A 12,215-nucleotide genomic window follows, 5' to 3' on the forward strand; every position below is an offset into this window, starting at 1 on the left:
GTGCAAATCAAGGAATGACATTTTCCTGAGTAGTCCTTGGTCATGCCTGAGAGCTTTGGCAGAATTAAAATCCTGCAACACTGCACAAGCAAAAAGAAATATCTACAAATGTGTGACTAGTGAGGGATAGCATTGACTCATACTCAGAAATTTATCAGCCAGATGAAGACATCAGTCTCTATTTAAACACCTATTGACATTGGCCTAAGACACCAGAGCCCTCATTTCCATCACAAAGAGATTCATGACCTGAGTGATACCTCCATGGTCAGAGTTTTCAGACCTCCCTGTGCACCACTGAGAGCAGTCAGTGTGGGAACACCTATGCCCTCACTAACGCCTTAAAATGCCAGTCACCCAAGACTGTTATCTAGGTCTCAGTCAAAAAAAAGAGAAACTGGTGTCTTTGAGAAAATGTTTCAATGTCTTCAGCTCTGAGGATCACGAGGAGGGAATACCCATCCATCACTCTCTTACCTGAGTCTTCACTCACCCTCAGTGAGCAGAATTAATCCCCATTGGAGTGGGCTAGCCTGGTGGCCAGGCCTGTGGCTCCCTTAAGACTTTATTTCAGGTCAGACTATGTGAAATAAGAGGGCTGTCACAGATGGCCAAAATAATATTTCTGAGACATGATGCCAAGGATGGATACTGAAGGCAGCCCAGGCATCCTCATACTGTGGCCAAAGAGGGTGCAGTCTGTTTTTCTCACTTTATTTGGAGAAAACTATTTGGTTGGCTGTGTCTGGCCGCCTTCTTGAGGGAAAGGCAAGAAGCGACCTATGCTGGCTTAGACTGGGGATAAGAGAGGAAGAGGGAACAAAGTGCATAAATACACCCTTGGGGAGAAGAGAGGTATCTGTACCCAGTAAGGAATTTTGACATCTAGGCAGCCGCTGTCAAGAGAAGGGAGATTAATTGGAAAGGCAATACCATATTAGACCACAAGATCCAGCTGGAAGAAGCAGATACATGTGCAGACACACAACCACTTTCCAGCTCTTAAACTTCTACACAGATTATGCTGGATTTTTAATCTGAACCATTTCCCCTGACAGGAGCTGTGTAGGTCTAATTATTTTAGTTTCAGTTAGGAAAGAGCCTGTAGACCCTCTGTTATATTTTCTGTCATTGTGACTTCCTGATTTCCTCCCACTAGCAGTGGCTTTTCACTTTACAGTTGCAAATCTATAATTTTGAGCCAATGCAGAACATATAGCTTAAGAAAACAGGAGAATATCATTGTTTGCAGAAGAAAATCCATATCAGGGAGCTTTTGTACATCCCAATAGTAAGATTATGTTGGTGTGGCTAATTTCACGGAAGAGGGAAGAGTCTGCAGCTCTCCCAGCTGATATGAGCTAAGGAACAGTTTTTCTAGAGAAATTGTGCTCCACAGTAAAGTATCATAGAATTATAGAATGGAAGGGACCTTAAAGATTGTCTAGTTCCAGCCCCCCTGCCCCGGGCAGGGACACCTCCCACCAGACCAGGTTGCTCAAAGCCCCATTCAGCCTGGTCTTGAAAGCTTCCAAGGATGGGGCCCAGTGTCTCACCACCCTCATAGTGAAAAATTTCTTCCTATTATTTAATCTAAATCTTCCTTCTTTCAGTTTAAAACTGTTACCCCTCGTCCTATCACTACACTCCCTGATAAAGAGTCCTTCCCCAGCTTTTCTGAAGGCCCCCTTTAGGTACTGGAAGGATACTCTGTTAAAATCAGCACCTTGGGATTTAGAATTATCCCTAAAGAGGAAAAACCCACAATGTCCTGTAAGAGATCTGATGATATCAGAATAATTGACAATGATGATAAGCAGAACTCTTTAGTACAAAAGATTTTAATAGTATTATCAATGTTCTGCTACAGATTTAATTGTGTCCCTATTTGATTGTGTTCAGTTGGCCTTTGAATATCTCCAGGTGTGGAGTCACTATCCCTGGACGTATTCAAAAGCCAGCTGGACCTGGTTCTCGACAACCAGATCTAGATAGTCCTGCTTGAGCAGGGGAGGCCAGATGACCTCCAGAGGTCCCTTCCAACCTCAATCATTCTGTATTTCTGTGATATCTTTGTCATACACAGAACATTTGCCTAGACCTTTCAAAGAAGAAAGCCCAGGTTAGGATTATAATTATTTGGATAGGTGAAATAAATTGCATATTAACAGTGCAATTCAGTAAGGGAAAAAAAAAATTAGCTTGTCTTGCCCTTTAGTTGCAGATAGAGTGGTCAGGAGCACTAACATAGTCAAATGAAGCACAAGATGAGTCATGAAATACTTAACAAAAGACAAAAATATAGTATGGGACATGGGAAGACAGTGATGGCAGTAACAGCACAAAGGCTTGAATACTTTTCTTTGCCATCCCTCACAATGAGAAGTGGAGGAGAACTGAAGCGCCAATAGTTTCAGTGTTGCAGGTGAGAGGCAGGCTGTAGGGAGCGGAATCCCACAGCTCTTGAATGAAGTCCATTCTGAGCAGGCCCAGGGGAAATGTTACAGCCAGACAGCAGAAATCCAGCTAATATGGCAATTCAAGCTTCCAGAGCCTGAACACAAGCTGAAATCTCTTGAAGGCAATGTCAGGTGACCAGTATATGATTAGATAGACAAATAGCTGGGCTACCTTTGAAGCATATAAAAATATTCAGCCTTCAATGTATCTTGACATGATTACAAAAAACCAACACTGCTACTACTACATCAAGGGCACTGTATTACACCATATCACCTGTTATCCATCCTGTGACAAATGACAAAGCATTTAAAATATATTTGTCTCTTTCAGTGACAGCTGCTCCCCAAACCTTCCACTGCAAATTCTTTTGCCCTGTTGTGACACCTACAGGGAATGGCCCAGCTGCCTGCTCATTTGCTTTCAGACTGCAGCAACATCAGTCGCTCTTAGTATGAGTGCTTGGTTTTTTGCATGGTCTGGTTTTTCTTCCTTAAGCCTGAAGAAGACTTTCTTTTTGAATACTGCTTTCTTGGACCTTTTCTGAGCTTGGTATCTGCTGCTTTTGTCCTTCTTGCAGAAGATTTTAAGTGGTTTGGTAGGCCTGCTATTCAAGTTAAACAGAGTTCACCAGAGTGTTTATTTAAAAATAAAAAAGTAAAAAAAAAGAAGAGAGGGAATAATTTTCTGATCTGAAATATGTGTTTTTTTAAAAAATACTTTATCGAGCTACTGAACTTCATTGCTCTTGTAGCTACTTTTGCTTTTGTCAGGAGGCCAAGCTGAGGTCAGATAAGTGAACAACAGGATGAGATCATACAGGGAGCCTTGTCAGAAAAGGACAGTGTTCAGTATCTCTGTAAAGAGGGAGAGGGAGGAAGGAGCCTGAGGGCAGAACTGTGCAGAAAAGGTACTTTAGCAATCACTGAGAAGCTACAGCAAACAAATGCTGTGATGGCTTGGGTGGGCAGCTAAGTGTTAGATGTTTGATAGCAGCGATAGCAACCTCTTCATTGTCTCATGGATGTGTATATGGGAAAATAAGATCTGTCCAGTTTAGGGCCAGTAGTTGTTTAAAGGTATAAATGAGCATTTTTATGATTCTAAAATCACTAGTAATGACTATGGTTTGACCTTTCCCTCTTGTCCATCTGACTACACCGTTTTTGTCTAAGGGAGTATTCTTCAAACTTGTCTGGCCTAGGGTTAAGAAACCGCTCCCAACACTGTTGGGGTTTTCAGAATAAGAACAACCTCCAGAGATCCATTCACCCAGAGCAGAAGCTTGCTTTCAAGTCCCTCCAAACAGTATTCTCTCCCCACCCAGTGTCAGAGCCTGTAAACAGCTCATGTGAACATCTCCCTCCATATGAAAGTGCATATATCCAAGCTGCAGAGTCTGTGGACTTCTGTCTTCTGTCCATGTTCGTGGCTCTTAGCAATGATGGATTCCTCTCCATTCTCACCTCTGGGCCTAAGGAGCTATCAAGCAGGTCTAGGTCAGGCTAAGCCACACAACAAAAGTACCTGCCTCAGGGGGCTAAGAAATATTCGCCTTTGTAGGTGAAGGTCATGCATGTGTCAGACCAGGGGTCTGAATGCCTTGAAGTTGTTCATTGTGAGCATCTCCTCACCTCTTCTTTGCAATTGCTGTTGTGTTGTGGGATTTTTTGTTTGTTTGCTTATTTAAGTTTCTGATTCACACCCTTTCTCCTTTTAATGTGAGGCCATGGTGGGCCTTTCAGAGCATGCTATCTGACACCTGTGCCACAAAATGGTGATCGTCAAAATGGTGATAGCTCTCTCTTGTGGCAGAGAACATTAAAGCACCCTAAGTGAATAAACATCTTTCCAAAATGTTAAATGGAACACTGTAAGGAAAACTGAAAAGCAGGGAGAATGTTTTGCATTTCCTCTCATATATTTATTTATATATGGGGAGAGGAGCCTTCATGCTTTCAGCCTATGCATTTCCTGCTTCTGCAGAAATGTACGGGAATGCTACAAGCAAGATTAAATAACTCTAAGATTTCAGTGCCCAGCCTCCCACCAGGCACAAAAGATGGCAAAGCTTCATATCCTGAAAGGCTCTGGCAGCACAAGGCAGGACTCCCAGTCTCGTTCCTTTAGTATCTTGGCTTTCTCAGAGCCTATAAGAATGTTACAGGAAGGGAGAAGTTCAGGAACAGTACCAACATCTCTGTGTGTAGGCTGACGGAGAAAAGTGCTTAGAGCAGCCTCAAATGATACACAGGACTTAGTATCCTCCAGGATGTGTTAGAACACAAATGAATATTTACTCCAACCATAAATAAAAAAAATCCCAGTACAGCTATCAGAACCCCTTTCCAAATCAGCCCCATGAACATGCACATGCCAAAGACTCAGTCTTACACTTGCAGAAAGCCTTGTTTCTAACTTCTTCTCAGGCAACGCCCCGCTGTCTTCTATGGCTAGAATACTTCTCAACCTCAAGTCTTTAATCTGCTTATGTGCACAGCACATCAGCCTGACTTGGGGTTTATTTAGTACTTTCTTGCCAAAGGACAGTAAGGAAGTTTGCTGTATGTTGCTCTTAAAATGGGTCTGGATGTAAAGTGACTAATGATGTTTATTTCTTACTACTGTAAAACCCAGCTCGGTGTAAGAGCTGTGTCTGTGATTATTGCTGCACGTGCACGTGTCCTCTTGTGCAAGGGTTGCATTTGGAATGAAGAGCACACACATACTAAAAAAGCTACTCAAAGCAACCCCAAAATTGGTAAAAGTAATGAAAATACATGAAACGAGGTGAAAAAATACCCCTCCCCTTTTTTTATCAAATTCCATCAGTATATTCTTTTCAATTTAAACTTTATAGTTGAGATGGTAAACGAGGCTTTATTTCACTTTCTGGTCATATATCCTTTTATAGATTTTTTTTTTTAAGATAAACTGATCATTTTCTTGTTATTATTTCAAACAATACCAAATTGTATGAGAATGGTGAATATTAAATAGCCTCTTGTACAGCTGAATCCTTTTGCTGTCTTATAAAACATTAAAAGTACAATATAATAAGGGTATTCCTGCACTGTGCTGGGCATAATCTGTCCTGTCTGATCTGTTTCTCCAAAATACTGAAAAGTTGCTGATAAAATCAGATATAATGATGTAAACTGAATTTCTTTCCTTGATCTCTCCTGCTACCTGCTGGTCAAAGTGTTTATTGTTCTCACAACATTTCGATTTGATGAAATCCAGTAAATAGGTCAAATGAAAAAAAACCCAACCAAAAAAACCAAGCACCCAAACCCCATAAGAAGTGTTATCTCTGCACATACCACAAATTAAACCTCTTTGCTCTTCCTTTGCATTCTTGCCTTGCTGGCAGGTGCAGATGAAAACCCTTGCTATGTAATATAGAGGCTTTAGAAAGTCCAGTGCCGGAAACACACAGGTGAAAAGAGACGAATAGCTGAACTCAGATTCAGAGAAGCTTTATTCAAAGATACAAGCTAAAACAGTTATACAGTTGTAAGTGATTTGTAACAGAAGAAATGGAATAGACTACAGGAAATGTAGGTTTTGAAATTCATTAGTATTTCTAAGAGAACTTTACATTGTAAGTTATTCAAGAAACTCGTTGATCAGAATGTCCTAGGCTGGAGGAAAGATGTCTTGCTGGGATTAAGGGGTGTGTTGGTGCCTGTTATGCCTAAAGCAAGCTAGGTTCTTCCAAAGGTGTGAATGTCTTGCTAAACAAGGAGGAAGTCTGACACAGCAAGGAATGCAGTACAAACTTTCTGGCTTTGGGCAATGAAGGGGCTGATAACAAGATGTATGAATACAACTGCCAAAGTGCCTGAGGCCCTGTGATAAAGGAATTGTAGGGCAGGCTGTTGCATGTAAGAGGGCTACTGGACGAGATGCAGTCAGGAGCTGTGTTCTTCTGGTGAGGCTCTCTGCTCTTCTGAACTGTGAGGTTTTCTGCAGAGGGGTTTCTCGCTGTGGAAGGACCAAGCCACGTCAGTTCCATCAGTTTCTGCCTATGGACCTGGCTGTTTCTGTAAACAGGTAAGTCTGCTGTTGGCCAGGAATTTTGCATGCAGCAAACATGTGTATGTAATACTTGTTTAATTTCATCGCGCTGGGAATTCAGGGTGCCATTCATGGGAATCCTTCTCTTCATCAGGTATACTGCAGTCGCAATAAAGACTATACAGAAGGGTGTGATCCTGAATAGACTAATTGGATCTAGTGGTACAGTCAATCAAGGGGAGGGCAGATGTTAAAGGACTGGCCTTAGAGATGGTCACTTGCTTCAGGACTCTGGTAAAATGACTTATCCTTTAGTGTCCACTGTGTATGAAATAGGAGAGAGAAATTAAATTCCCTAAAATTTCTTACACACCCAAATGCTACAGGGACTTGAAGGAGGAAGGAATGACCTAAACAGAAAGACAGAACTGGTCTGTTCTTGCTTTTAATTCTGTTTAATTTATATATTTTTTAGTAGCCTCAGTGGGAGAGTTTCCATTTCTTGAACAAGTTTGTGTATTTGGAACTCTGGGTGAGATGTTTAAACCTGTTGAGTGATTTGATCTGCTGCTTTCCATCCTATAACGAACTGGGAAGTTTTTCCTCCCCACATCTCAGCCAGCTTTTAGTTGAAAATCTTTGACTTTAGTAGGGATTACACATACAGACCATCTTGGAAAGCTAACAATTTTGTATATAAATCTTTTTTGCATGGGCAGACACAAAGGTTTCCCACTACCAAATTTATAATTTGAACAATAGTAATGCCTTCCTCTTTCCCTTCCTTCCTCCCTCCCTCCTTTACTTCCTTCCCTCCTTCTTTTCCTCCTTCCTCACCATCTTGTGCAGTACTTTTGGAACCTGGGAATGGCACTCAAAGAAAAATCACAAACAAAAATTGTGCTATGGCTGACTTACAGATAAAAATTGATCTGGACGTGGTAAAAAGGGATTTTTTTTTCGTGAAGTGGTGTTACACTGTGATGCCAGGAGTTGGAAGGGAATTTACTGCTGCACAGGAACCACATATACTCTTCAATTCAGCCACTATAACTCTGAGTAAAAACATAATCCCTGCTGTGTTTCTTACCCAAGAAAAAATCTGATCAGCTATTGATTCTATTTTTTTTTATTCTTTCATTTGCTGCATGTAAATATGCTTGAGACTGCTTGACTGGAGTGGAACTGATTGGCTAAGCTATTCTGGAAAAGATGCTCAGAATTTTTCTTCAGCTGATCCTGAAAATCCATTCAAAATTATTTTCTTCTCTATGATGTGTGACACAGAAGGAAAGATTGCATTCATGAGAAAAGTAAAAGTTTTAGAATAAATGTCCTTTTTTGCACTAAAGAAAATTTGCACATATTCAGTCACTTTAGAAGAGTTACTGCAGAATTATTTATTTCATCACAATTATGTCAGTTACCTTTTCTCACCAAAGAGGTGTGGCTGGTTTTTTAGATGCTGTTCATTTTAATAGATTTTTCATTGCTTTGCATATTTAATCCCTGTGTATAACTGTCAAGTCACTTTAAAATAAAAATTATCAATACTTCTATGTGATAAGGAATTGTTCAAATTCATAAAATGCAACGAAAACATGTTAAATTTCAGGAGAGTATGGAAATCAAGTTTTTGTAAAGGGCTGAGCTGCTGTGGGCGTAACCACGGAGAAGTTCACGTTCGTGCGTGGAATTCATCTAACAGTCCATTCAGGTATGTTGCTCATTTTCATCTAGAGAAATATGAGGGTGGTATTTCCAAGGACCTTGCTCCCATTTAAAATTCCCAGAGATGAAAACATTGACAGGAGCACAAAGCACTTCCCTGCCAACTTTAGCAGCCAGTTTTGTGAAGTAAAAGGAAGGTAACAGTAGGTTCTTTCAAAGCTACTGTTTAATATGGCGATGAAGCAGCTTCCCAGAGGTGACATTCAGAACAGAAAGTGCAGCCAGGTAAAAAAGATTGGAAAAAACCACTGCAAATAAATGAATATGAGCAAACCAGATCATATTATTCCCTGTGCATTTAAATGAACTTAAATTAAAATGAAATTAAATTAGCCCTCTCTGTGTATAATTTTTCAATGCCAGTATCAACTGAGATCTTTGCTACTAAATAATTTTCCAATTTCTGACTGGAAAAACTGTGTGATTGCCAGTCCAGTCTTATGTTAGAAAGGGTCTGAAAGCTACTGCCTGTTTATAGACAAAAACACAGTGTAGGATGGTTTGTCCACCAGGGAAGGATTTGAAGCGGTATTTGAGAAAGGAAAAATTGTGAATAAAAACCTATAACACTTTTCTGTATGTCAACAACTTGAAAACACTGGAATTAGTGCATGAAATGAAAAAAATAATTAGATGTTTCAGTCTGCTCTGGGTTTTGTTTCTTTATTTTGTTGTTGTTGGATTTTTTTTAACTCAAATGACTTTTTGTAGAGCTTTCTATAGTAGTGAAAACAGTAGTAGTAAATACCTACTTAATTTTTGTCAATTTTTGACACTAAATCCCACTCAGTGTAAGAATTTCTGAGCTTTTTTTTCCTGTTTTTATTTTTTTGCCTGAAAGATAGGTAATTTCTTCTTAAATATGAAAAATACACATAACTCTATAGGCTCAATACAAATCCATCTTTTCTGGCATACTCAAACAGCAACTTGAAGATAACTATACAGATACCCATATATTGTAGTCCAGAAACACTAAGAGAGTTCTTATCTAGTTCAGGCTTTTTTATCCTTATTTATTATATCTCACATTTTTATTTACTTCTTGGTTATCTTATAAAATTAGTTCCTGCAAAATCCCTGAAAGCTATTACTTAAAAACATGATTTTTATTTGTTGCTGAGTCATAAATTTTAGGCCACTGACTTTGACAGCACTGTTTGTAAAATATCTGGGAAGTTAATCATGCAAACCTTATTTAGAAAGAAATGAGACTGTAAGTACTTGAGCCCAAATAAAGTAAATGCTACACTGGTGTTGTAAGAGAAGTGACTGAGTTTTGTGAGCAAATAAAAGGAGCTCGCAGGGGAAATCTCTAGAGTGTTTATGTTAGCTTTTATTTAGCAACACAAAGAGGTTATTCCCTATATTTTTCAGTAAAAACCCACAATGAATAAGAAAGATCATTGAGTACTAGGAAATGGCCTTCACCTGCTATTTACTACACTAGCTGCTTGAAAGCATTGCTAGGGTGGTCAGGTCATGTGCAGAATCTGGCATGGATGTCAACCAGTTTGGAACCTAATCCTATTATTATTAAGACACAGCTGCATAGGAAAGAAAAAAAAAAGTGTACACCGAACTTTGGTCAAAGTGTAATGCTTTCAAGATATTAAGCTGAAACACTTACTGTAGGATTGCAGTGAACCTCTGATCGATCTGAAGATCCTTTAGAAAAATTGATGAGGTTTGAGAATAGATTTATAGTGTCCCACAACTGACAAAGGAGAATTTTAGACCATTTCCTGGAACCTTCCTTAGTACTGAATAGTCAAAATAGTGTATCGCGTGCAAGGTGGCTGTTTTGTAAATATTTTCATGGTGGCCTAACATTGAATAGTTAATATAAAGACACATATCTGGAAGCAGATATATTTGCATGTGCTTTGCAGTAAGTCCAAATGGGGGAAAACATCCCCATGAAATCTGTTGGTTTACAGCTAAACTAGACAAACGGGATCAAATCAGTACTTGTTCTCAGTAATTCAGCAGCTGTGATACAGTATCCTCTTAATTCAAAGTGAACACCTAAGACTGCTTTTAACATACTTCCAGTATTTTAACTCTTAACATCACTACAGCAGACCATACAGCTCTGTAGGGTGCCCATCATAGTAGAAAATTCTGTACTTTTGTAGTTTTACAGTGGAAGTCTAATAGAGTATTCTGAGAAAGAAAGTGGTGGAGGCAGAAGCATGTAGTTGTCTCAAACAACTTTTCTAGATTGACATCTTGAACTAATAGAATCACAGAATCATAGAACCATAGAATGTGTTGGGTTGGAAGGGACATTTAAAGGTCATCTAGTCCAACCCCCCTGCAGTCAGCAGGGACATCTTCAACTAGATCAGGCTGCTCAGAGCCTCATCCAGCCTGGCCTTGAATGTCTCCAGGGATGGGGCCTCCACCACCTCTCTCACCACCCTCATTGTAAAGAACTTCTTCCTAATGTCTAATCTAAACCTACCCTGCTTTACTTTAAAACCATTGCCCCTTGTCCTATCATTACATGGTCTTGAAAACAGCCCATCTCCAGCTTTCCTGTAGGCCCCCTTCAGGTACTGGAAGGCTGCTATAATGTCTCCCTGGAGCCTTCTCTTCTCCAGGCTGAATTATTCTGAATTTGCCTTAAAGAACAGGGCATGGTTTGCACTGGGTTGAAACAACTAATTCTCCTTGCTTAAATTGTGAGAACTCAGAAAGCTTAAATTTCAGATTTTTGTAAAGCTTCTTAGGTTTTTGTAATATTTCTTACAGTTGCGATATATCAGTTTTGAGAAAGACATCTTTGGTCAACAGCTTAACAATAAATTCAAGTAAGTCTGAAGAACACTGAAGAACCTGATCATTCCAGAGTAACTACTGAGCTGTACAAGGTTGCCTGGAATTGGGTGGCCTCCACAGGCTTTTAAATCTGAGTTCTGAATGGCATTTTGAAGTGGTCTGGTAATAATTTCCACAGCAATGGGAATGCTGGAATTAGCAGTGCACTTAGCTTTGGCACAAGGACTCTTCTGAAGGTAAATCCAAGTGAGTATAATGGAAGAAGAAGAAAGCACTCATTGGAATAAAGAATTATCTGAGTGTATTCCACTATTATGTTTGCATGTAAGTTTTCAGGTTTACTGATGCATAGCTAGTCATGTGTAGATAAGAAAGAGATAATACTGAATTTGGGGGCTGCAGTGCCAGTTTCTAGGAATCTCTGTGCATCTATTGGTATGAAAATAGAGGCAGAAAGTGAGACTGAATTGCTCTTTAGTGCGTCAGTCTATAATTTAAATCCCACAGCAGTGAGATTCACAGAAGCGAATTGTCATGAGAATTTTTACTGGGGTTTTGATCTAGGAAGCTTGAGAAGAAACACCCTGGGAGGTCTATGTATACACATCAAAGTTAAAAAACTCCTTTGAGTCAAAAGCTACTGATAGCATTTTTGATAAAGCTCTTTGTCACAGTGAAACTCCATAGGTGCCTACGTAAAGCTGAGTTTTGGAAAGGGGACCAGGCTGTCTGTTCATCCAAGTAAGTGCCAGAAATAAACATCTCAAAAATTGAATTTGATGATGCTGTGATGAGCTTTGTCATTTAGGGTTTTAAAGATAGTTTCTTCCCTTAATCAGAAACTTTCCAACTATCTCTGTTTCCACAGTTAGTGGATGTGTCACATTTCAGATAAAGAATAAGCAAATATTCATCTCAGAATTGTCAGGCTTGTAAGTCCAGTTTTACTCCCTTTAATACAAAGCATTCAAGGTCAAATCTGCTAGCCCAAGGTGATTTTCCTTCTATCTTCATCACTGGCTTTTGAGGTGTATTTTTAGAATTAATGTCTTCAAGATGAGAACTGTGCTTGAAAAATGCCTGTGTTTTTCTACTGATTATAGAGGGACCCTAGGATATCTGTACTATGTTTAGATAACTCACATGTGTAGGATATGTTTCTGGTCTGTCTCAAGACATCTAATTTCCTTGAACCAGAGTCCAGAGTGTCAGTTTCTTTG

The 12,215-nt window shown here is 39.6% G+C and overlaps 1 protein-coding gene across 1 annotated transcript in view; it reads left to right on the plus strand.

The window, feature by feature from the left end:
* Positions 1-12,215, plus strand: part of LOC134524591 (M1-specific T cell receptor alpha chain-like) — a 292,071-nt gene that overhangs the window by 223,239 nt on the left and 56,617 nt on the right. The gene's annotated exons all lie outside the window — the stretch shown is intronic.

The sequence above is a fragment of the Chroicocephalus ridibundus genome, chromosome 17, assembly GCF_963924245.1.
Source record: "Chroicocephalus ridibundus chromosome 17, bChrRid1.1, whole genome shotgun sequence".
Taxonomy (NCBI): Eukaryota; Metazoa; Chordata; class Aves; order Charadriiformes; family Laridae; genus Chroicocephalus; species Chroicocephalus ridibundus.